General features: G+C 45.6%; 1 pseudogene; it reads left to right on the forward strand.

Annotated features, from left to right (window-relative positions):
- The window catches only part of LOC118960779, a 46,595-nt pseudogene extending 20,818 nt beyond the window's left edge, over positions 1 to 25,777 (forward strand).
- Positions 25,778 to 27,188: the final 1,411 nt, after the last annotated feature.

Here is a 27,188-nt window from a genome sequence, read left to right on the forward strand (position 1 = left end):
ACAGGATAGTAGATCAGTCCTCTCCTTAACCCCCATGACAGGTTAGTAGAGGTTAGTAGATCAGTCCTCTCTCTAACCCCCATGACAGGTTAGTAGATCAGTCCTCTCTCTAACCCCCATGACAGGTTAGTAGAACAGTCCTCTCCTTAACCCCCAATGACAGGTTAGTAGATCAGTCCTCCCCTTAACCCCCATGACAGGTTGTAGATCAGTCCTCTTCCTAACCCCCATGACAGGTTAATAGAGGTTAGTAGATCAGTCCTCTCCCTAACCCCCATGACAGGTTAGTAGATCAGTCCTCTCCTTAACCCCCATGACAGGTTAGTAGATCAGTCCTCTCCCTAACCCCCATGACAGGTTAGTAGATCAGTCCTCTCCCTAACCCCCATGACAGGTTAGTAGAGGTTAGTATATCAGTCCTCTCCTTAACCCCCCTTGAAAGGTTAGTAGATCAGTCCTCTCTCTAGCCCCATGACAGGTTAGTAGATCAGTCCTCTCTCTAGCCCCATGACGGGTTAGTAGAGGTTAGTAGATCAGTCCTCTCCCTAACCCCCACTACAGGTTAAGAGATCAGTCCTCTCTCTAACCCCCATGACAGGTTAGTAGATCAGTCCTCTCACTAACCCCCATGACAGGTTAGTAGATCAGTCCTCTCCCTAACCCCATGACAGGTTAGTAGATCAGTCCTCTCTCTAACCCCATGACAGGTTAGTAGATCAGTCCTCTCTCTAGCCCCATGACAGGTTAGTAGATCAGTCCTCTCTCTAACCCCATGACAGGTTAGTAGATCAGTCCTCTCTCTAGCCCCATGACAGGTTAGTAGATCAGTCCTCTCTCTAGCCCCATGACAGGTTAGTAGAGGTTAGTAGATCAGTCCTCTCCTTAACCCCCATGACAGGTTAGTCGAACAGACCTCTCCTTAACCCCATGACAGCTTAGTAGATCAGTCCTCTCTCTAGCCCCATGACAGGTTAAGAGATCAGTCCTCTCTCTAACCCCCATGACAGGTTAGTAGATCAGTCCTCTCCCTAACCCCCATGACAGGTTAGTAGATCAGTCCTCTCTCTAACCCCCATGACAGGTTAGTAGAGGTTAGTAGATCAGTCCTCTCCCTAACCCCCACTACAGGTTAGTAGATCAGTCCTCTCCTTAACCCCCATGACAGGTTAGTAGATCAGTCCTCTCCCTAACCCCCATGACAGGTTAGTAGATCAGTCCTCTCTCTAACCTCCATGACAGGTTAGTAGATCAGTCCTCTCCCTAACCCCCATGACAGGTTAGTAGATCAGTCCTCTCCCTAACCCCCATGACAGGTTAGTAGATCAGTCCTCTCCCTAACCCCCATGACAGGTTAGTAGATCAGTCCTCTCTCTAGCCCCATGACAGGTTAGTAGATCAGTCCTCTCTCTAGCCCCATGACAGGTTAGTAGATCAGTCCTCTCTCTAGCCCCATGACAGGTTAGTAGATCAGTCCTCTCTCTAACCCCATGACAGGTTAGTAGATCAGTCCTCTCCCTAACCCCCATGACAGGTTAGTAGATCAGTCCTCTCTCTAACCCCATGACAGGTTAGTAGATCAGTCCTCTCTCTAGCCCCATGACAGGTTAGTAGATCAGTCCTCTCTCTAACCCCATGACAGGTTAGTAGATCAGTCCTCTCTCTAACCCCATGACAGGTTAGTAGATCAGTCCTCTCCCTAACTCCCATGACAGGTTAGTAGATCAGTCCTCTCTCTAACCCCATGACAGGGTTAGTAGATCATTCCTCTCCCTAACCCCCATGACAGGTTAGTAGATCAGTCCTCTCTCTAACCCCCATGACAGGTTAGTAGATCAGTCCTCTCTCTAACCCCCATCTCTCTCGTTTTTCCTGTTCATAATGTGTCTGCTATCGTCATGTTTGTATTTTTTAATCAGCACAACATCAGGCTCTGGAGCTGCAGTTTTCCTCCCCCTTCAACACTTTAGATAAAAAGTGTTGTCCCTGTCTCTTTTTTAATGTCAGGGGTTATTTTGGGGACGCTTTTTCCAGCATTGCGGAGGATGTTGTAGGATATATCCTACCCAGGAAAGTGTGTTGAGATGTTACGGGTTTGATGTGATTTGAGTTTGAGTCTTGAGGTCGTATGCTGTGTGTTTTGCAAGTGAATCTTTTTAAATAAAGTTTGATTTGACTTGTTGCACACACACACACACACACACACACACACAGTGAGAAAGAGAGAGAGAGAGACATCCTAAACAGATCAGTGGTATTAGAGTTAATGATCTAGCGATCACTGTGGAATTCTGTTTTGCTTGTTTGTCATTGGTCCAGGTCAGAGGTCGTATGCTGAGTACCACCACAGCTATAATCCACTGGGATGGACCTGAGGAGGCTAACGGGCAGGTGGTGGGATACAGAGTCTACTATACAGACGACAACACACTGCAAGTCAACCAGGTAAGTGGTGTGTGTGTGTGTGTGGGGGGGGGGGGGGGGGGGTCTGTGTGTGTATGTGAGTGGAGGTGTGGGGGGGGTGTAGGTTCTGTGTGTGTGTGTGTCCATATCTACGCTATTTACCCCTTCCTCTCCTCTCTCAATGCCTTTCTCTCCACCCTCCTCCTCTTGCTCTCTCTCTCCACCCTCCTCCTCACTCGCTCTCTCTCCACCCTCCTCCTCTCTCTCTCTCCACCCTCCTCCTCTCTCTCTCTACCCTCCTCCTCGCTCTCTCTCTCCACCCTCCTCCTCTTGCTCTCTCTCTCCACCCTCCTCTCTCTCTCCCTCTCTCTCTCCACCCTCCTCCTCTCTCTCCACCCTCCTCCTCTCTCTCTCTACTCTCCTCCTCTCTCTCTCTCTCTCTCCACCCTCCTCCTCGCTCTCTCTCTCCCTCTCCTCCTCTTGCTTTCTCTCTCCACCCTCCTCCCTCTCTCTCTCTCTCTCCACCCTCCTCCCTCTCTCTCTCTCTCTCTCTCTCTCCACCCTCCTCTCTCTCTCTCCACCCTCCTCCTCTCACTCTCTCTCTCACTCTCTCTCTCTCTCTCCACCCTCCTCTCCACCCTCCTCCTCTCGCCCCCCCAGTGGGAGAAGCTGATGGTTCGTGGTGTGAACTTCATCACCATCCAGAGTCTGACCCCTAATAAGACCTATTACATCAGAGTCCTGGCCTTTACCTCTGTAGGAGACGGACCTCTCTCCCAGGACCTGCAGATCATAGCCAAGACTGGAGGTACAGGGGGGGCCTGGTGTGTGTCCGGGTTGGAGGGGGGGGGGGGGCAGTCAATGAAGTAGCCAGCTATGTAAGGGTTAGTTGATAGTCCTTCACTCTACAGGGTTTCTGACATACTGTAGTCCTTCACTCTACAGGGTTTCTGACATAGTCCTTCACTCTACAGGGTTTCTGACATAGTCCTTCACTCTACAGGGTTTCTGACATAGTCATTCACTCTACAGGGTTCCTGACATAGGCCTTCACTCTACAGGGTTTCTGACATAGTCCTTCACTCTACAGGGTTTCTGACATAGTCCTTCACTCTACAGGGTTTCTGACATACTGTAGTCCTTCACTCTACAGGGTTTCTGACATAGTCCTTCACTCTACAGGGTTTCTGACATAGTCCTTCACTCTACAGGGTTTCTGACATAGTCCTTCACTCTACAGGGTTTCTGACATAGTCCTTCACTCTACAGGGTTTCTGACATAGTCCTTCACTCTACAGGGTTTCTGACATACTGTAGTCCTTCACTCTACAGGGTTTCTGACATACTGTAGTCCTTCACTCTACAGGGTTTCTGACATAGTCCTTCACTCTACAGGGTTCCTGACATAGTCCTTCACTCTACAGGGTTTCTGACATAGTCCTTCACTCTACAGGGTTTCTGACATAGTCCTTCACTCTACAGGGTTTCTGACATACTGTAGTCCTTCACTCTACAGGGTTTCTGACATAGTCCTTCACTCTACAGGGTTTCTGACATAGTCCTTCACTCTACAGGGTTTCTGACATAGTCCTTCACTCTACAGGGTTTCTGACATACTGTAGTCCTTCACTCTACAGGGTTTCTGACATACTGTAGTCCTTCACTCTACAGGGTTTCTGACATACTGTAGTCCTTCACTCTACAGGGTTTCTGACATACTGTAGTCCTTCACTCTACAGGGTTTCTGACATACTGTAGTCCTTCACTCTACAGGGTTTCTGACATACTGTAGTCCTTCACTCTACAGGGTTTCTGACATACTGTAGTCCTTCACTCTACAGGGTTTCTGACATACTGTAGTCCTTCACTCTACAGGGTTTCTGACATACTGTAGTCCTTCACTCTACAGGGTTTCTGACATAGTCCTTCACTCTACAGGGTTCCTGACATAGTCCTTCACTCTACAGGGTTTCTGACATAGTCCTTCACTCTACAGGGTTTCTGACATACTGTAGTCCTTCACTCTACAGGGTTTCTGACATAGTCCTTCACTCTACAGGGTTTCTTACATAGTCCTTCACTCTACAGGGTTTCTGACATAGTCCTTCACTCTACAGGGTTCCTGACATAGTCCTTCACTCTACAGGGTTTCTGACATAGTCCTTCACTCTACAGGGTTTCTGACATACTGTAGTCCTTCACTCTACAGGGTTCCTGACATAGTCCTTCACTCTACAGGGTTTCTGACATACTGTAGTCCTTCACTCTACAGGGTTTCTGACATACTGTAGTCCTTCACTCTACAGGGTTTCTGACATACTGTAGTCCTTCACTCTACAGGGTTCCTGACATAGTCCTTCACTCTACAGGGTTTCTGACATACTGTAGTCCTTCACTCTACAGGGTTTCTGACATACTGTAGTCCTTCACTCTACAGGGTTTCTGACATAGTCCTTCACTCTACAGGGTTCCTGACATACTGTAGTCCTTCACTCTACAGGGTTTCTGACATACTGTAGTCCTTCACTCTACAGGGTTCCTGACATAGTCCTTCACTCTACAGGGTTTCTGACATAGTCCTTCACTCTACAGGGTTCCTGACATACTGTAGTCCTTCACTCTACAGGGTTTCTGACATACTGTAGTCCTTCACTCTACAGGGTTCCTGACATAGTCCTTCACTCTACAGGGTTCCTGACATAGTCCTTCACTCTACAGGGTTTCTGTTCTTTTACCCATCGTTCATTGTTTTCTGTGTGCATTTACTTATTTCGACTTTTTACTGTAAAGTTTGTTGTGTTAAATACACTTTAAATAAAGTTCTATTTTTTGTATTTGATACAATGGTGTATTGTGGGTAATGTAGTCCCTCTCTCTCCAGTGGTGTATTGTGGGCAACGCAGTCCCTCTATCTCCAGCAGTGTATTGTGGGTAATGTAGTCCCTATCTCACCCGTTGTGTATTGTGGGTAGTGTAGTCCCTCTCTCACCAGTAGTGTATTATGTGTAATGTAGTCCCACTCTCTCCAGTAGTGTATTGTGGGTAATGTAGTATATCCTCTCTCCCAGTTCCGTCCCAGCCATCAGACTTCAAAGGAGAGGCCAAGTCAGAGACCAGTGTATTACTGTCATGGGTAGCTCCTCCACAGAGTGGGCCTGAAAACCTGATCACTGGATATGAACTGGTATACAGGAGGTCTGGTGACAACGAAGAGGTAAGAGATATATTTGTAAATTACTTAAACCCCCGTTTCTTAAACCCATAGAGCTCAGTTGCTTTTCACAAAGTCTCAATACACTTTCATCTTTACAATCCACTGGGACCTTTCTGTGGTGATTTATAAACTCAGCAAAAAAAGAAATGGCCCTTTTTCAGGACCCTGTCTTTCAAAGATAATTCGTAAAAATCCAAATAACTTCACAGATCTTCATTGTAAAGGGTTTAAACACTGTTTCCAATGCTTGTTCAATGAACCATAAACAATTAATGAACCATAAACAATTAACCTGTGGAATGGTCGTAAAGACACTAACAGCTTACAGACGGTAGGCAAATTAAGGTCACAGTTATGAAAACTTAGGACACTAAAGAGGCCTTTCCTACTGACTCTGAAAAACACCAAAAGAAAGATGCCCAGGGTCCCTACTCATCTGCGTGAACATGCCTTAGGCATACTGCAAGGAGGCATGAGGACTGCAGATGTGGCCAGGGCAATAAATTGCAATGTCCGTATTGTGAGACGCCTAAGACAGCGCTACAGGGAGACAGGATGGACAGCTGGTCGTCCTCGCAGTGGCAGACCACGTGTAACAACACCTGCACAGGATCCGAACATCACACCTGCGGGACAGGTACAGGATGTATCACACCGGGAATGCACAATCCCTCCATCGGTGATCAGACTGTCCGCAATAGGCTGAGAGAGGCTGGACTGAGGGCTTGTAGGCCTGACATCACTGGCAACAACGTCGCCTATGGGCACAAACCCACCGTCGCTGGACCAGACAGGACTGGCAAAAAGTGCTCTTCACCGGGTGATGGTCGGATTCCCATTTATCATCGAAGGAATGAGCGTTATAACGAGGCCAGTCCTCTTGAGCAGATCGATTTGGAGGTGGAGGGTCTGTCATGGTCTGGGGCGGTGTGTCAAAGCATCATCGGACTGAGCTTGTTGTCATTGCAGGCAATCTCAATGCTGTGCGTTACAAGGGAAGACATCCTCCTCTCTCATCATTGCAGCATGCCTCATGTGGACCCTTCCTGCAGGCTCATCCTGACATGATCCTCCAGCATGACAATGCCACCAGCCATACTGCTCGTTCTGTGTGGGATTTCCTGCAAGACAGGAATGTCAGTGTTCTGCCATGGCCAGCGAAGAGCCCGGATCTCAATCCTATTGAGCATGTCTGGGGCCTGTTGGATCGGAGGGTGAGGGCTAGGGCCATTCCCCCCAGAAATGTCCGGGAACTTGCAGGTGCCTTGGTGGAAGAGTGGGGTAACATCTCACAGCAAGAACTGGCAAATCTGGTGCAGTCCATGAGGAGGAGATGCACTGCAGTACTTAATGCAGCTGGTGGCCACACCAGATACTGACTGTTACTTTTGATTTTGACCCCTTATCCCTCTGTCTACCTGCTACAGCGTCCACCTTAACCATCTGTCTACCTGTTACACCTTCCACCTTAACCCTCTGTCTACCTGCTACACCTTCCACCTTAACCCTCTGTCTACCTGTTACAGCTTAGACCTTAACCCTCTGTCTACCTGCTACACCTTCCACCTTAACCCTCTGTCTACCTGTTACAGCTTAGACCTTAACCCTCTGTCTACCTGTTACACCTTCCACCTTAACCCTCTGTCTACCTGTTACAGCTTAGACCTTAACCCTCTGTCTACCTGCTACACCTTCCACCTTAACCCTCTGTCTACCTGTTACAGCTTAGACCTTAACCCTCTGTCTACCTGCTACACCTTCCACCTTAACCGTCTGTCTACCTGCTACACCTTCCACCTTAACCCTCTGTCTACCTGTTACACCTTCCACCTTAACCCTCTGTCTACCTGCTACACCTTCCACCTTAACCCTCTGTCTACCTGCTACACCTTCCACCTTAACCCTCTGTCTACCTGTTACACCTTCCACCTTAACCCTCTGTCTACCTGTTACAGCTTAGACCTTAACCCTCTGTCTACCTGCTACACCTTCCACCTTAACCCTCTGTCTACCTGCTACACCTTCCACCTTAACCCTCTGTCTACCTGTTACACCTTCCACCTTAACCCTCTGTCTACCTGTTACACCTTCCACCTTAACCCTCTGTCTACCTGTTACACCTTCCACCTTAACCCTCTGTCTACCTGCTACACCTTCCACCTTAACCCTCTGTCTACCTGTTACACCTTCCACCTTAACCCTCTGTCTACCGGCTACAGCTTAGACCTTAACCCTCTGTCTACCTGTTACAGCTTCCACCTTAACCCTCTGTCTACCTGTTACACCTTCCACCTTATCCCTCTGTCTACCTGTTACACCTTCCACCTTAACCCTCTGTCTACCTGTTACACATTCCACCTTAACCCTCTGTCTACCTGCTACACCTTCCACCTTAACCCTCTGTCTACCTGCTACACCTTCCACCTTAACCCTCTGTCTACCTGCTACACCTTCCACCTTAACCCTCTGTCTACCTGTTACACCTTCCACCTTAACCCTCTGTCTACCTGCTACACCTTCCACCTTAACCCTCTGTCCACCTGCTACACCTTCCACCTTAACCCTCTGTCTACCTGTTACACCTTCCACCTTAACCCTCTGTCTACCTGTTACACCTTCCACCTTAACCCTCTGTCTACCTGTTACACCTTCCACCTTAACCCTCTGTCTACCTGTTACAACCTTCCACCTTAACCCTCTGTCTACCTGCTACACCTTCCACCTTAACCCTCTGTCTACCTGTTACACCTTCCACCTTAACCCTCTGTCTACCTGCTACACCTTCCACCTTAACCCTCTGTCTACCTGCTACACCTTCCACCTTAACCCTCTGTCTACCTGTTACACCTTCCACCTTAACCCTCTGTCTACCTGTTACAGCTTAGACCTTAACCCTCTGTCTACCTGCTACACCTTCCACCTTAACCCTCTGTCTACCTGCTACACCTTCCACCTTAACCCTCTGTCTACCTGTTACACCTTCCACCTTAACCCTCTGTCTACCTGTTACACCTTCCACCTTAACCCTCTGTCTACCTGTTACACCTTCCACCTTAACCCTCTGTCTACCTGCTACACCTTCCACCTTAACCCTCTGTCTACCTGTTACACCTTCCACCTTAACCCTCTGTCTACCGGCTACAGCTTAGACCTTAACCCTCTGTCTACCTGTTACAGCTTCCACCTTAACCCTCTGTCTACCTGTTACACCTTCCACCTTATCCCTCTGTCTACTTGTTACACCTTCCACCTTAACCCTCTGTCTACCTGTTACACATTCCACCTTAACCCTCTGTCTACCTGCTACACCTTCCACCTTAACCCTCTGTCTACCTGCTACACCTTCCACCTTAACCCTCTGTCTACCTGCTACACCTTCCACCTTAACCCTCTGTCTACCTGTTACACCTTCCACCTTAACCCTCTGTCTACCTGCTACACCTTCCACCTTAACCCTCTGTCCACCTGCTACACCTTCCACCTTAACCCTCTGTCTACCTGTTACACCTTCCACCTTAACCCTCTGTCTACCTGTTACACCTTCCACCTTAACCCTCTGTCTACCTGTTACACCTTCCACCTTAACCCTCTGTCTACCTGTTACACCTTCCACCTTAACCCTCTGTCTACCTGCTACACCTTCCACCTTAACCCTCTGTCTACCTGTTACACCTTCCACCTTAACCCTCTGTCTACCTGCTACAGCTTCCACCTTAACCCTCTGTCTACCTGTTACACCTTCCACCTTAACCCTCTGTCTACCTGTTACAACTTCCACCTTAACCCTCTGTCTACCTGTTACACCTTCCACCTTAACCCTCTGTCTACCTGCTACACCTTCCACCTTAACCCTCTGTCTACCTGCTACACCTTCCACCTTAACCCTCTGTCTACCTGCTACACCTTCCACCTTAACCCTCTGTCTACCTGTTACACCTTCCACCTTAACCCTCTGTCTACCTGTTACACCTTCCACCTTAACCCTCTGTCTACCTGCTACACCTTCCACCTTAACCCTCTGTCTACCTGCTACACCTTCCACCTTAACCCTCTGTCTACCTGTCACACCTTCCACCTTAACCCTCTGTCTACCTGCTACACCTTTCACCTTAACCCTCTGTCTACCTGCTACACCTTCCACCTTAACCCTCTGCCTACCTGTTACAACTTAGACCTTAACCCTAACCTTAACTATCTCTATCTCACTCTCTCCTTCATCTCTCTCCTCCATCAATCTCTCCTCCATCTCTCTCTCTACTCTCTCTCTCTCTCTCTCTCTCTCTCCTCCATCTCTCTCTCTCTCTCTCTCTCTCCTCCATCTCTCTCTCTCTCTCTTTTTCTCCTCTCTCTCTCTCCTCCATCTCTCTCTCTATCTTTCTCTTTTTCTCTCTCTCTCTCTCCTCCATCTTTCTCTCTCTCTCCTCCATCTCTCTCTCTCCTCCATCTCTCTCTCTCTCTCTCCTCCATCTCTTTCTCCCTCTTTTTCTCTCTCTCTCTCTTTTTCTCTCTCTCTCTCTCTCTCCTCCATCTCTCTCTCTCCTCCATCTCTTTCTCTCTCTTTTTCTCTCTCTCTCTCTTTTTTTCTCTCTCTTTCTAGAAGAAGCTGAATTTTGACCCCGCCTCCTCCTACCTTATAAAGAATTTGAAGCCATTCTCCTCCTACACCTTCCAGCTGGCAGCACGTAGCAAGCACGGCATCGGAGCGTATACCAACGAGGTTACCACAGATACACCACAGACACGTATGTCCCTAGCTACACTACTACTACTGCTGGTACTGCTCTACCAGAGGTGTAATCTGGATTAAACACAACTCATTATGTCATCTATCAGATACTATAGGGACCAGAGGTAGAATCTGGATTAAACAGACCTCTAGTGTCATCTATCAGATACTAGAGGGACCAGAGGTAGAATCTGGATTAAACACAACTCATTATGTCATCTATCAGATACTATAGGGACCAGAGGTAGAATCTGGATTAAACACAACCCATTATGTCATCTATCAGATACTATAGGGACCAGAGTTATAATCTGGATTAAACACAACTCATTATGTCATCTATCAGATACTATAGGGACCAGAGGTAGAATCTGGATTAAACAGACCTCTAGTGTCATCTATCAGATACTAGAGGGACCAGAGGTAGAATCTGTATTAAACACAACTCATTATGTCATCTATCAGATACTATTGGGACCAGAGGTAGAATCTGGATTAAACAGACCTCTAGTGTCATCTATCAGATACTAGAGGGACCAGAGGTAGAATCTGGATTAAACACAACTCATTATGTCATCTATCAGATACTATAGGGACCAGAGGTAGAATCTGGATTAAACAGACCTCTAGTGTCATCTATCAGATACTCTGAGGACCAGAGTTGTAATCTGGATTAAACACAACTCATTATGTCATCTATCAGATACTAGAGGGACCAGAGGTAGAATCTGGATTAAACACAACCCGTTATGTCATCTATCAGATACTATAGGGACCAGAGTTATAATCTGGATTAAACACAACTCATTATGTCATCTATCAGATACTAGAGGGACCAGAGGTATAATCTGGATTAAACACAACTCATTATGTCATCTATCAGATACTAGAGGGACCAGAGGTATAATCTGGATTAAACACAACTCATTATGTCATCTATCAGATACTCTGAGGACCAGCATTATAATCTGGATTAAACAGACCTCATATGTCATCTATCAGATATTCTGAGGACCAGAGTTATAATCTGGATTAAACAGACCTCTAGTGTCATCTATCAGCTACTCTGAGGACCAGAGTTGTAATCTGGATTAAACAGACCTCTAGTGTCATCTATCAGATACTCTGAGGACCAGAATTGTAATCTGGATTAAACAGACCTCATATGTCATGGAATCACAAAATACAATTTGTGGAGAATAAGATCAACAGAATAAGATGACTTTATACAGTGAAACAATAGGTCAATATTTACAATTTATTCTTTAGATGTATATCTTTGTTTTTTTCAAACTTCCACGAGTCTGACGTCTGTCAGTCAGCTAGGGCTACAGTCAAGGTAAGGTGATCACAACGCACAAAGTAGTTCAGCAGTTAGAGATGTGAAGTGGATCAGTCTGGGGAGAAGCACTGAGACTGATAGAATGGGTTGGAGTGAGACTCAAGTCAAGGTAGGTTACGTGTTACACGTTGTCCCAGAGACTCAGTCCAGTGTCCTTTTCTGTTGTTTCCTCCTTTACAACTCGTCGTTCTTCTTCACTCCTTTTCAGTTGACAGCATTTTCTATCCAAACAGATTTTGAATAGAGAGGGTTGTTAAATTACAATAACTTTCCCAAACTTTCCCCAAACCAGGATTTCTGGACATTACCTGGACATTTTGGGAAAGTTACCTACATTTTGCAACCCTGGATTTGGCGTTTTGCACCTGTGTTTGTCTTCTGGTCGTTTGTCTTTCTAGAAAACATTGGTTCTAGACTTTTATTTTCATTTTGTGTTTTTTTTTGTCCCCTTTTTTTTCTTTTCTGTCACCATCTTCCACTAAACACCTCACCAACCAATCACATCCACCAAACAACCCGTACTTCCTCAAACCTGGCCAATCAGAACCCTCGGCCCCTCCGCAGGAAGTCACATGCTCCAGCCCCAACTCCACCAGCATCCTGGTAAGTTGGGCTCCGCCCCTGGCGGAATTCCAGAACGGAATCATAACGGGATATTCCATCCAGTATTCTGTCACGGAACGGGACAACAGGACTTCCCAGCAAGTCAGCCGAATTCCACCGGGAAGCTCTCCGTACCTTCTGGAAAACCTGGAGAAATGGACCGAGTATGGAATCACGGTCAGAGCCCTGACGGAAGCCGGAGAAGGACCAGAGAGTCTACAACTACTAGTACGCACCGAAGAAGATGGTATGTCCCTTTCCCCTGCCTGTTGGTACTAAACACCCCTATCCTTGGTGAAAATGGTTCGCCCCACTAACAATGCCACCACCTGAGAACCTCTAGCCGGTAGGGGTGCATCCCAAACGGCATCCTATTCCCAGCAACCCTAGCTGTCTTTTCTCCTTGACCTTCATTCTAAGAAAGAAACCTCCCCTGGCTATACCTCCCCTGGCTATACCTCTACACAGTCATTTCATTCTAAAATCCTTCCTCTTTTCTTCTCTCTTCTCTCCCTGTACCAGAGGGGGGGTTGATGCAGTGTATCCCACTGACAATGCCCTTTTGAACAATAATAGACAGCCCTGCGGGTGTGTCACTAAATACCCCTACATGAGGGGAATAATAGTACGCTCCATTAACCATGCGCCCACTGTGAACTGCTGCTGAACCCTATGGCTTAAACCATCTCTGTAAAAGGGGGGGGGGGGGATTCCACCTAGCCCTCAGTCTTTCCTTTCAACCCTGACTCATCATGCTGAAGTTAACTTTACCTCTACAGAGCTGAACCTTTTTCTTGGTATGTGTTTGTATTGTACCTTCCTCTGTATAACTGAGGTTATATGATGTTCTGGGAACCACAGCCCCTTAGGATTCCTTGTATCGTCTGATCTCCCCTCTCTATTTTCCATTCACTCTCGCTCTCTGAAGGTCAGGCCAGTTTTTCAGGCCGTCTTTAGGTGCTTTTTTGGTGCTTTCATCTCGTATATATTTATCGACATTTTGAACAGAACTCCAAAAAGCTTTCAACCCACCAACCTATCCTACCTCCAAACGCTCACCTCCCCCGGAGTATCTAAACCATCTAAGAGCCACCACAACTTTTTGAACCCTGACCCTTGACCTCAACCTATCCCACAATGCATTTCCAGTTCCCAGTGGTCCTCCGCGCGACGTGGCGTCGGAGGCGGTGAACTCGTCAGCAGTCAGGGTGGTGTGGCGGGCACCGGCCGTGGAGCGGCAACATGGTCAGGTCAGAGGTTACCAGGTCCACTACATGAAGATGAACTATGGAGAACCCGCTGGACCCAACCTCATCAAGGATATACTCCTAGACGACTCACAGGTAACAATGGAAGACAACTCAGACAGGTTGAATAGAATATTGATATAGAATGGAACGTTGATATAGAATGGAATGTTGATATAGAATGGAACGTTGATATAGAATGGAATGTTGAAATAGATTGTAATGTTGGATTAGAATGGAATGTTGGATTAGAATGGAATGTTGAAATAGAATGGAATGGTGGAATAGAATGGAATGTTGGAATATAATGGAATGTTGGATTAGAATGGAATGTTGGATTAGAATGGAATGTTGAAATAGAATGGAATGTTGGATTAGAATGGAATGTTGAAATATAATGGACTGTTGGATTAGAATGGAATGTTGGATTAGAATGGAATGTTGAAATATAATGGAATGTTGGATTAGATTGGAATGTTGGAATAGAATGGAATGTTGGATTAGAATGGAATGTTGGATTAGAATGGAATGTTGGATTAGAATGGAATGTTCAAATAGAATGAAATGTTGAAATAGAATTGGAATGTTGGATTAGAATGGAATGTTGGATTAGATTGGAATGTTGGAATATAATGGAATGTTGGATTAGAAATGGAATGTTGGATTAGAAATGGAATGTTGGATTAGAATGGAATGTTGGATTAGAATGGAATGTTGGATTAGAATTGAATGTTGGATTAGAATGGAATGTTGGAATATAATGGAATGTTGGATTAGAATGGAATGTTGGATTAGAATGGAATGTTGGATTAGAATGGAATGTTGAAATATAATGAAATGTTGAAATAGAATGGAATGTTGGATTAGAATGGAATGTTGGCATTAGAATTGAATGTTGGATTAGAATGGAATGTTGAAATAGAATGAAATGTTGAAATAGAATGTAACATTTAGATGTATCTGAAAACCTTACTGGAGATAGACTGATTGCTTAGAATGTAAAATATTTTTAAGAATAATATATTTATATATTTTACAATATATTATAAAATATGAGACTAATGTAAAAAAAAATGTTTATTTCTCTCCCTCCTCTTTGCTCCCTGCTTCGTTCTGTCGTTAGTGGGAATACATGAATCTGCAGAATATGTAGTATATCTGTGATCTGTTATCTAAAAAAAAGGATTAAAGTATGCTGTTGTCTTGACCTGTGTTTAGGTCCCATGGGCTAGTAGAAAAAAGGATGGAATGAAACACAGCCTAGAATGGAACTATGGAATGGGACACAGCCTAGAATGGAACTATGGAATGGGACACAGCCTAGAATGGAACTATGGAATGAGATACAGCCTAGAATGGAACTATGGAATGGGACACAGCCTAGAATGGAACTATGGAATGAGATACAGCCTAGAATGGAACTATGGAATGAGATACAGCCTAGAATGGAACTATGGAATGAGATACAGCCTAGAATGGAATCTGTAGGAGGTGGTTCTGTAATACTGATGAGTTCTATAATCTGTAGGAGGTGGTTCTGTAATACTGATGAGTTCTATAATCTATAGGAGGTGGTTTCTGTAATACTGATGAGTTCTTTAATCTATAGGAGGTGGTTCTGTAATACTGATGAGTTCTACAATCTGTAGGAGGTGGTTCTGTAATACTGATGAGTTCTGCGTTCTATGTGTTCTGTAGGAGTTGGTTCTAGGGGAACTCCAGGCTGATACTGCCTACTCTGTGTCTGTGGGGGCATACACCGCCAAGGGAGACGGGGCACGGAGCAAACCCCAAACTCTCTGCACTACCCTCCACGTACGTACTTATCATGTATCATCCCAACATAATATAACAGACAGTACAGACACAGCTACCCAGCCTGCCTGCTAGACACCGAGACAGATGTACTAAGGCTTCGCAGCCTTCTTTAGAGCAGTGATTCCTCTAATGGGGGTCGCGAGCGTGAAACTGAAATTGAAAAAGACGACCATCCGTATTTTAAGAGGTCACATACAGAGCCTTCAAACGTATTCCAGACCCCTTTACTTATTGCACATTTGTTACAGTCTTATTCTAAAATGGAGTCAATTGTTCTATTTCCTCATCAATCTACACACAATACCCCATAATGACATCACAATATCCCATAATGACATCACAATACCCCATAATGACATCACAATACCCCATAATGACATCACAGTACCCCATAATGACATCACATTACCCCATAATGACAGTCACAATACCCCATATGACATCACAATACCCCATAATGACATCACAATACCCCATAATGACATCACAATACCCCATAATGACATCACAATACCCCATAATGACATCACATTACCCCATAATGACATCACATTACCCCATAATGACATCACAATACCCCATAAATGACATCACAATACCCCATAATGATAAAGCAAAAAACAGGTTTAGACATTTTTTACATAAATTATATATTGTATTTTTTAATGGAAATATCACATTTACATAAGTATTCAGACCCTTTACTCAGTACTTTGTTGAAGCACCTTTGGCAGTGATTACAGCCTCGAGTATTCTTGGGGATGACACTACAAGCTTGGCACACTTGTATTTGGGGAAGTTTCTCCCATTCTTCTCTGCAGATCCTCTCAAGCTTCTGTCAGGTTGGATGGGGAGCGTCGCTGCACAGCTATTTTTCATTTTCCCCGTAGCCACTCCTCCGTTGTCTTGGCTGTGTGCTTAGGGTCGTTGACCTGTTGGAAGGTGAACCTTGCCCAGTCTGAGGTCCTGAGCTCTGGAGCAGGTTTTCATCAAGGATCTCTCTGTACTTTGCTCCGTTCATCTTTGCCTTGATCCTGACTAGTCTCCCAGTCCCTGCCAATGAAAAACATCCCCACAGCATGATGTTGCTGCCACCACCATGCTTCACCGTAAACAGGTCGGCCCTATTGTCCTGCTGTAGACAGGTCAGCCCTATGGTCCTGCTTGCTCTGGACTTGATATCCCTAGTTGATATAGACTGTTAACATGATATAACTAGTTGATATAGACTGTTAACATGATATCACTAGTTGATATAGACTGTTAACATGATATCACTAGTTGATATAGACTGTTAACATGATATAACTAGTTTGATATAGACTGTTAACATGATATCACTAGTTGATATAGACTGTTAATATGATATCACTAGTTGTTATTGACTGTTAACATGAATGACTTTCAGCTCACATCCAGGTGCATCACCATTTCTGGCTCTAATGACAGGCTACATTTGTGCAGAGATTATGAGCAGGTGTGCATGAGCAGTTAATTCTCATTAATAGTAACATCCTCTTCTCTCCTCTTCCCCTCTCTCTCTACATTCACACCCTCTCTCTCTCTCTCCCCTCCTCCCCCAGTCCCAGAACCCCCCAGGGCTCTCAGTAAGTCCCACCCCCGTGGGCACGGCCCAGCTCCAGTGGCTGCCTCCACCCAGCCCCGCTACCCCTCTCCTGGGGTACCGTCTAACCTTCGGACGCCTGGATGTCCTCCCCTTCACCGTGGTAGGAATTCCCCAGCAAGGAAAAGTCCTACACTGCTCAGGATATCCACAAGGGGGCGTCGTACGTGTTCCGACTCTCCGCCCGGAATAAGATAGGATATGGGAGAGGAGGCAGCGATCGAGGTGACCACTCCGGAAGACGTTCCCGGAGGACACCCAGAAAATATCCTGTCTGAAGGCGCCTCGGCGTCTTCCATACGGGCTCGCTTGGAAGTCTGTCCCGCTGATCGAACAAAACGGGAAGATTGTGAAGTACTTCGGTGCAGTACCGGGATGTTAACGTAGAGGTGGGAACGCTACCGGGGAGGTGGTGGTGACGGTACCCGGGAATCTAGCGTGGCGTTGGAAGGGCTGAGCGCTGACTACGGTGTATGACGTCAGAGTGCGTGCGTTCACAGCGGTAGGGGCGGGGCCGTATAGTCCCGGTGTCCAGTTTAGGACGCGACCACTGGATGTGGAGGTAGGACACACACACACACACACTCACACACACACACACTCACACACACACACACACACACACACACACAACACACTCACACACACACACTCACACACACACGACACACACACACTCACCACTCACACACACACACACACACACACACACACAGCACACACACACACACACACTCACACACAGCACACACACACTCACACACTCACACACTCACACACACACAAACACACACACACACACACAGCTCACACACTCAAAAACACACTCACACACACTCACTCTCACCACACACACACTCACACACACACACACTCACACACACACACACACAAAACAACACTCACAACACTCTCACACACACACACACACACATTCACACGCACACACACAGACACACACACACACACACACACACACACACACACACACACACACACACACACACACACACACACACACACACTCACATCACTACCACTTTGAGCAACTACCCAACAACCATCTTCCATTTCTGCCCCCCCCCCCCATCCTAAACACACTCTTTCCTCCACACTGTACATTACCTCACGTCAAACTCAGTGGAAATACTCACCCACACACCCTACCGAACACGTTACAGCGTCGCCGTAAGTCTGTTTTGTTCTTGTCTGTCTTGTCAGTCTGGTCTGTAGTCTTAATATGTGTTCTGTCTCCTTCAGCTGACAAGGTAAGGAATTCTAGTCACATCTCATTATCCAGTCAAGCTGACATCACTTCTAGACTGTACTTCTGTACAGACAGAAACTAGAAACCAGAAATTAGAAACTAGAAACTAGAAATTAGAAACCAGAAACTAGAAACCAGAAACTAGAAACCAGAAACCAGAAACTAGAAACCAGAAACCGGAAACCAGAAACCAGAAACTAGAAACTGGAAACCAGAAACCAGAAACTAGAAACTAGAAACCAGAAACCAGAAACTAGAAACTAGAAACCAGAAACCGGAAACCAGAAACCAGAAACTAGAAACTGGAAACCAGAAACTAGAAACTGTAAAACACAGGTAAGATATTACCTGTTTCTCTCAGACCTGGGTTCAGATACTATTAGAAATCTTTCAAAATATGTACTTTCAGCGTTTGCTCTGGCCTGCCTGGAGTGCCTGGTGGGCTGAGGATGGCACTCCTTCAGACTACTGCTTCCATGGCTCCAGGCCACCCCACATAGCCTGGTTCCTCTCTAGGTTTCTTCCTAGGTTCCAATTGTTTTGTGGTTCAGCCAGTCATAAACAGCATGGACACAGAGCCTGGTTCCTCTCTAGGTTTCTTCCTAGGTTTTGGCCTTTCTAGGGAGTTTTTCCTAGCCACCGTGCTTCTACACCTGCATTGCTTGCTGTTTGGGGTTTTAGGCTGGGTTTCTGTACAGCACTTTGAGACATCAGCTGATGTACGAAGGGTTATATAAATACATTTGATTTGATTTGATTTGAATCAATCAAGCCCAGATAAAAACATGTGAAAATAGTATTGGAACCCGGATCTGGATCCTATAAGGAGATCGAAAGCGTAGAAATAGAATCCATATTAAAAAGTCCATCAGTGACTTGAATGGGGATAGGCCCCAGTTCTATGGGTTGTATTTCTATGATCTAAGAACAGTCTGCGGAGTCATACTGTTGTTTTCTATGTTCCTCTGCACAGTGTTTGCTACTAACTTCAGAGTGAAGGCTGCCATGAAGAACTCAGTCCTGCTGACCTGGGAGATACGAGACAAAACACCCTCCCAGCCTTTTACGGTGAGTTACAGGGACTTTAGATGGTGTGTGTTGATTATCTCTCTCTCTCTAGAGATCCTGTATGGTATGGGTCAGGGTGTTGATTATCTGTCTCTCTATAGATCCTGTATGGTAAGGGTCAGGGTGTTGATTATCTCTGTCTCTCTATAGATCCTGTATGGTAAGGGTCAGGGTGTTGATTATCTCTGTCTCTCTATAGATCCTGTATGGTAAGGGTCAGGGTGTTGATTATCTCTGTCTCTCTATAGATCCTGTATGGTAAGGGTCAGGGTGTTGATTATCTCTCTCTCTCAATAGATCCTGTATGGTAAGGGTCAGGGTGTTGATTATCTCTGTCTCTCTATAGATCCTGTATGGTAAGGGTCAGGGTGTTGATTATCTCTGTCTCTCTATAGATCCTGTATGGTAAGGGTCAGGGTGTTGATTATCTCTCTCTCTCTCAATAGATCCTGTATGGTAAGGGTCAGAGTGTAGAGGTGGATGGTAAACAGAACCAGAAGCTGATAACAGGTCTGCAGCCGGAAACGCAGTACTCCTTCCTGTTGACTAACCGTGGCAACAGTGCCGGAGGTCTACAGCACCGCGTAACCGTGACGACCGCCCCGGACGTGCTGCGTTCCAAACCCACGCTGGTGGGGAAGACCAACGCAGACGGGATGGTGACGGTTCAACTACCGCCCGTACAGACCACCACTACCGTCAGGTGAGGGAGGAAGGGGGGGAGGGAGAGGGGGAGGGAGGGAGGGAGGGAGAGAGAGAGAGTGGTAGCGAGGGAGGGAGGGAGGGTGGGAGGGAGGGAGGGAGGGAGGGAGAGTGGGAGGGAGGGAGGGAGGGAGGGAGGGGGGGGGGTTCAACTACCGCCCGTACAGACCACCACTACCGTCAGGTGAGGGAGGGAGGGGGGAGGGAGGGAGGGAGAGTGGGAGGGAGGGAGGGAGGGAGAGGGGGAGGGAGGGAGGGAGGGAGGGAGGGAGGGAGAGTGGGAGGGGGAGGGAGAGAGAGTGGGAGGGAGGGGGGGAGGGTTCAACTACCGCCCGTACAGACCACCACTACCGTCAGGTGAGGGAGGGAGGGAGAGAGGGAGGGAGGAAGGGAGACAGTACATCAGGGTTCCCCAACTGGTGGCCTGCTTGTGATTTTATTTATTTGTTCCCTCCAAAATTTTAGGACCAACTATAAAAAATAAAAAATAAAATAAGTTATTGTTGAACATAAAGGCTGTAAAAACAGCAGCATTTCAGCGCCAAGTGATTTTAATGTAGGAAATGTGTTCCAAAGTATTCCCACGTATAATAGAGAGATTCTGTATATGGTCGTTTGTATTTATTGAACCCTTATTCTACCAGGTCAGTTGACTGAGACAACGTTCTCATTTACAGTAAACGCCCTGGGGAATAGTTACAGGGGAGAGGAGGGGGAATGAATGAGCCAATTGGAAGCAGAGGATGATTAGGTGACCGTGATGGTTTGAGGGCCAGATTGGGAATTTAGCCAGGACATCGGGGGTTAACAACCCTACTCTTACGATAAGTACCATGGGATCTTTAGTGACCACAGAGAGTCAGAATACCTGTTTAACGTCCCATCCGAAAGACAGCATCCTACACAGGGTAATGTCCCCAATCACTGCCATGGGGCATTGAGATATTTCTTTATTTTTTATACCAGAGGAAAGTGCGCCTCCTACTGGCCCTCCAACACCAAATGGGCTCCTTGCGGTCAATTTGCAGTCTATAAATTATTTGTAATTATGTTCCGGGGTCCCTGACCATCCGCTCAAGAAAAAATTTGCCTGAGGCTGAATCTAGTTGATGATCTCTGTAGTCGACCATCATTAAGGTGAATCTAGTTGATGATCTCTGTAGTCGACCATCATTAAGGTGAATCTAGTTGATGATCCCTGTCGTCGACCATCATTAAGGTGAATCTAGTTGATAATCTCTGTAGTCGACCATCATTAAGGTGAATCTAGTTGATGATCTCTGTAGTCGACCATCATTAAGGTGAATCTAGTTGATGATCCCTGTAGTCGACCATCATTAAGGTGAATCTAGTTGATAATCTCTGTAGTCGACCATCATTAAGGTGAATCTAGTTGATGATCTCTGTAGTCGACCATCATTAAGGTGAATCTAGTTGATGATCTCTGTAGTCGACCATCATTAAGGTAAATCTAGTTGATGATCTCTGTAGTCGACCATCATTAAGGTGAATCTAGTTGATGATCTCTGTAGTCGACCATCATTAAGGTGAATCTAGTTGATGATCTCTGTAGTCGACCATCATTAAGGTGAATCTAGTTGATGATCTCTGTAGTCGACCATCATTAAGGTGAATCTAGTTGACGATCTCTGTACTGTAGTCGACCATCATTAAGGTGAATCTAGTTGATGATCTCTGTAGTCGACCATCATTAAGGTGAATCTAGTTGATGATCTCTGTAGTCGACCATCATTAAGGTGAATCTAGTTGATGATCTCTGTAGTCGACCATCATTAAGGTGAATCTAGTTGATGATCTCTGTAGTCGACCATCATTAAGGTGAATCTAGTTGATGATCTCTGTACTGTAGTCGACCATCATTAAGGTGAATCTAGTTGATGATCTCTGTAGTCGACCATCATTAAGGTGAATCTAGTTGATGATCTCTGTAGTCGACCATCATTAAGGTGAATCTAGTTGATGATCTCTGTACTGTAGTCGACCATCATTAAGGTGAATCTAGTTGATGATCTCTGTAGTCGACCATCATTAAGGTGAATCTAGTTGATGATCTCTGTAGTCGACCATCATTAAGGTGAATCTAGTTGATGATCTCTGTAGTCGACCATCATTAAGGTGAATCTAGTTGATGATCTCTGTACTGTCGTCGACCATCATTAAGGTGAATCTAGTTGATGATCTCTGTAGTCGACCATCATTAAGGTGAATCTAGTGATGATCTCTGTACTGTAGTCGACCATCATTAAGGTGAATCTAGTTGATGATCTCTGTAGTCGACCATCATTAAGGTGAATCTAGTTGATGATCTCTGTAGTCGACCATCATTAAGGTGAATCTAGTTGATGATCTCTGTACTGTAGTCAACCATAGTTAAGGTGAATCTAGTTGATGATCCCTGTAGTCAACCATCATTAAGGTGAATCTAGTTGATGATCCCAGCTGTACATGATAACTGAAGTGTTGTGTTGTTGTTGCCAGGGCTACTATGTGGTGGTGGTTCCTCTGAAGAACAGAGAGGAGGGAATTCATGAAGCCTGGTGACACCCTGATCAGATGAACCTAGATGAGGTGAGATACTGCATGATGATGGAGATGATAACGATAACACAATATGAAGATGATAATGATGGGGTAATAACCCTGATAACACAATATGAAGATGATAATGATGGGTAATAACCAGATAACACAATATGAAGATGATAGTGATGGGTAATAACCAGATAACACAATATGAAGATGATAATGATGGGTAATAACCAGATAACACAATATGAAGATGATAATGATGGGTAATAACCAGATAACACAATATGAAGATGATAATAATGGGGTAATAACCAGATAACACAATATGAAGATGATAATGATGGGTAATAACCAGATAACACAATATGAAGATGATAATGATGGGTAATAACCAGATAACACAACATGAAGATGATAATGATGGGTAATAACCAGATAACACAATATGAAGATGATAATGATGGGTAATAACCAGATAACACAATATGAAGATGATAATGATGGGTAATAACCATATAACACAATATGAAGGTGATAATGATAACACAATATGACAATGATATGATGGGTAATAACCAGATAACACAACATGAAGATGATAATAATGGGGTAATAACCAGATAACACAATATGAAGATGATGATGATGATGGGTAATAACCAGATAACACAACATGAAGATGATGATGATGATGATGGGTAATAACCAGATAACACAACATGAAGATGATAATAATGGGTAATAACCAGATAACACAACATGAAGATGATAATAATGGGTAATAACCAGATAACACAATATGAAGATGATGATGATGATAATGGGTAATAACCAGATAACACAACATGAAGATGATGATGATGATGATGGGTAATAACCAGATAACACAACATGAAGATGATAATAATGGGGTAATAACCAGATAACACAATATGAAGATGATGATGATGATGGGTAATAACCAGATAACACAACATGAAGATGATAATAATGGGGTAATAACCAGATAACACAATATGAAGATGATAATGATGGGTAATAACCAGATAATGCAATATGAAGATGATAATGATGGGGTAATAACCAGATGACACAATATGAAGATGATAATGATGGGTAATAACCAGATAACACAACATGTAGATTATAATAATGGGGTAATAACCAGATAACGCACTATGAAGATGATAATAATGGGTAATAACCAGATAACACAATATGAAGATGATAATGATAACACAATATGAAGATGATAATGATGGGTAATAACCAGATAACACAATATGAAGATAATGATGATGATGATGGGTAATAACCAGATACCATTGTTAATAACATTTAACCTCCTCTCTCTCCTCCTCTCCTCTCCTCCTCTCTCCCCCTCTCTCCTCCTCTCCTCTCCTCCTCTCTTCTCTCTCATCTCCTCCTCTCCTTTAACCCCCTCTCACCACCTCTTTCTATCCCTATATTTCCTCTCCTCTCTCTATCCATCTCTCTCCCTTCTACCTCTCCTCTCATCTTTCTATCAATCTCTATCCATCTATATCCCCTCCTCTCCTCTCTCTATCCATCTCTCTCAATTCTACCTCTCCTCCCATCTCTCTATCCATCTCTATCCCCTCCTCCCCTCTCTCTATCCTCTTCTCCCTCTCTCTTTCCATCTCTATCCCCTCCTCCACTCTCTCTATCCTCTCCTCCCCTCTTTCTATCCATCTCTATCCCCTCCTCCCCTCTCTCTATCCCCTCCTCCCCTCTCTCTATCCATCTCTATCCTCTCCTCCTCTCTCTCTACCCATCTATATCCCCTTCTCTCCTCTCTCTATCCATCTCTCTCAATTATACCGCTCCTCCCCTCTCTCTATCCATCTCTATCCCCTCTCTCTATCTTCTCCTCCCCTCTCTCTATCCTCTCCTCCCTTTCTCTATCCATCTCTATCCCCTCCTCCCCTGTCTCTATCCTCTCCTCCCCTCTCTCTATCCTCTCCTCCCTCTCTCTCTATCCTCTTCTCCCTTTCTCTATCCTCTCCTCCACTTTCTCTATCCTCTCCTCCCCTCTCTCTATCCTCTCCTCCCCTCTCTCAATCCCCTCCTCCCTCTGTCTATCCATCTCTATCCTCTCCTCCCCTCTCTCTATCCCCTCCTCCCCTCTGTCTATCCATCTCTATCCTCTCCTCCCCTCTCTCTATCCTCTCCTCCCCTCTCTCTATCCTCTCCTCCCCTCTCTCTATCCTCTCCTCCCTTCTCTCTATCCTCTCCTCCCCTCTCTCTATCCCCTCCTCCCCTCTCTCTATCCTCTCCTCCCCTCTGTCTATCCATCTCTATCCTCTCCTCCCCTCTCTCTATCCTCTCCTCCTCTCTCTCTATCCTCCCCTCTCTCTATCCTCTTCTCCCCTCTCTCTATCCATCTCTATCCTCTCCTCCCCTCTCTCTATCCTCTCCTCCCCTCTTTCTATCCTCTCCTCCCCTCTGTCTATCCATCTCTACTCCCCCCTCTCCTCCAGCTCCTGAAAGATATCAACAGGACCAGTGTGAGCCAGGCGCTGCGTGTCCGTCGCCAGGTCCCGGCCAGCCAATCCGATCCCAGGGCCTATGTTTCCGCCCACTTTAAGATCCTCCCCCAGGAGTTCACCCTCGGTGATGGGAGGAGCTATGGAGAGTTCCGGAACCGCCCCCTGCAAAACGGACAGGAATATGTGTTCTTCGTGCTGGCGCTGCTAGACCTGTCTAATAATGTGGGTTTGGGCTGGGAGTGGACACACACACTCACACACACACACACACATACACATACACACATACACATTAGCAGACACACACCAGAAGCATGTGTTCTTCGTGCTGGCCTGGGGTCAAACCTGGGTCTCTCTGTTAGCCCACTGAGCTAAAGCCTCGTCATTAGCTAACAAGTCTTCAGGTTTTTAAGTTACTCATCACACGAGTATGCCTCAGATAACACACACTCTCTCTAACCAAACACACACGCGCGCGTGCACACACACACACACACACCCTCTCTCTAACCTCTCTCTCTCTCTCTCCCTCTCTCTCTAGACAATGTATTCAACCAGCCCTTACTCTGACCCCGTGACCTCCAATGACGTGGACCCTCAGCCAATCGTAGATGAGGAGGAGGGGCTTCTGTGGGTGGTGGGGCCGGTAATGGCTGTCATCTTCATTGTCTGCATCGTCATCGCCATCCTACTCTTCAAGAGGTGAGGAGAGGAGAGGAGAGGAGAGGAGAGGAGAGGAGAGGAGAGGAGGAAAGCACTAATAATGTACAGACAGTTTCAGGTTTCTGATCAACTCTCAATATCATAACATGATATTTCTTTCTCTTGTTCTGCTCACTCTGCTTCGTTGACCCAGTAAACCAGACAGGTAAGAAGAAGGATACACTCATTACTATCCCGTTAGAGATTCTGATTACCATCATGTTACCTAGGTTACAGCTGTTAGAATCATGCTATGTTGAAACTATAGTGCGAAGAAATGAAACTGAAGCACAATATTTAGTATATCGTTTTCCCTCCATACACCTGGTAATATGTAGCCTGGGTACCAGTCAGTTTTACTCCCTACACCTGGTAATATGTAGCCTGGGTACCAGTCAGTTTACTCCCTACACCTAGTAATATGTAGCCTGGGTACCAGTCAGTTTACTCCCTACACCTGGTAATATGTAGCCTGGGTACCAGTCAGTTTTACTCCCTACACCTGGTAATATGTAGCCTGGGTACCAGTCAGTTTACTCCCTACACCTGGTAATATGTAGCCTGGGTACCAGTCAGTTTACTCCCTACACCTGGTAATATGTAGCCTGGGTACCAGTCAGTTTACTCCCTACACCTGGTAATATGTAGCCTGGGTACCAGTCAGTTTTACTCCCTACACCTGGTAATATGTAGCCTGGGTACCAGTCAGTTTTACTCCCTACACCTGGTAATATGTAGCCTGGGTACCAGTTAGTTTACTCCCTACACCTGGTAATATGTAGCCTGGGTACCAGTCAGTTTACTCCCTACACCTGGTAATATGTAGCCTGGGTACCAGTCAGTTTTACTCCCTACACCTGTTAATATGTAGCCTGGGTACCAGTCAGTTTACTCCCTACACCTGGTAATATGTAGCCTGGGTACCAGTCAGTTTACTCCCTACACCTGGTAATATGTAGCCTAGGTACCAGTCAGTTTTACTCCCTACACCTGGTAATATGTAGCCTGGGTACCAGTCAGTTTTACTCCATACACCTGGTAATATGTAGCCTGGGTACCAGTCAGTTTACTCCCTACACCTGTTAATATGTAGCCTGGGTACCAGTCAGTTTACTCCCTACACCTGGTAATATGTAGCCTAGGTACCAGTCAGTTTTACTCCCTACACCTGGTAATATGTAGCCTGGGTACCAGTCAGTTTACTCCCTACACCTGGTAATATGTAGCCTGGGTACCAGTCAGTTTTACTCCCTACACCTGGTAATATGTAGCCTGGGTACCAGTCAGTTTTACTCCCTATACCTGGTAATATGTAGCCTGGGTACCAGTTAGTTTACTCCCTACACCTGGTAATATGTAGCCTGGGTACCAGTCAGTTTACTCCCTACACCTGGTAATATGTAGCCTGGGTACCA

The sequence above is a fragment of the Oncorhynchus mykiss genome, unplaced genomic scaffold (assembly GCF_013265735.2).
Source record: "Oncorhynchus mykiss isolate Arlee unplaced genomic scaffold, USDA_OmykA_1.1 un_scaffold_639, whole genome shotgun sequence".
Classification (NCBI taxonomy): domain Eukaryota; kingdom Metazoa; phylum Chordata; class Actinopteri; order Salmoniformes; family Salmonidae; genus Oncorhynchus; species Oncorhynchus mykiss.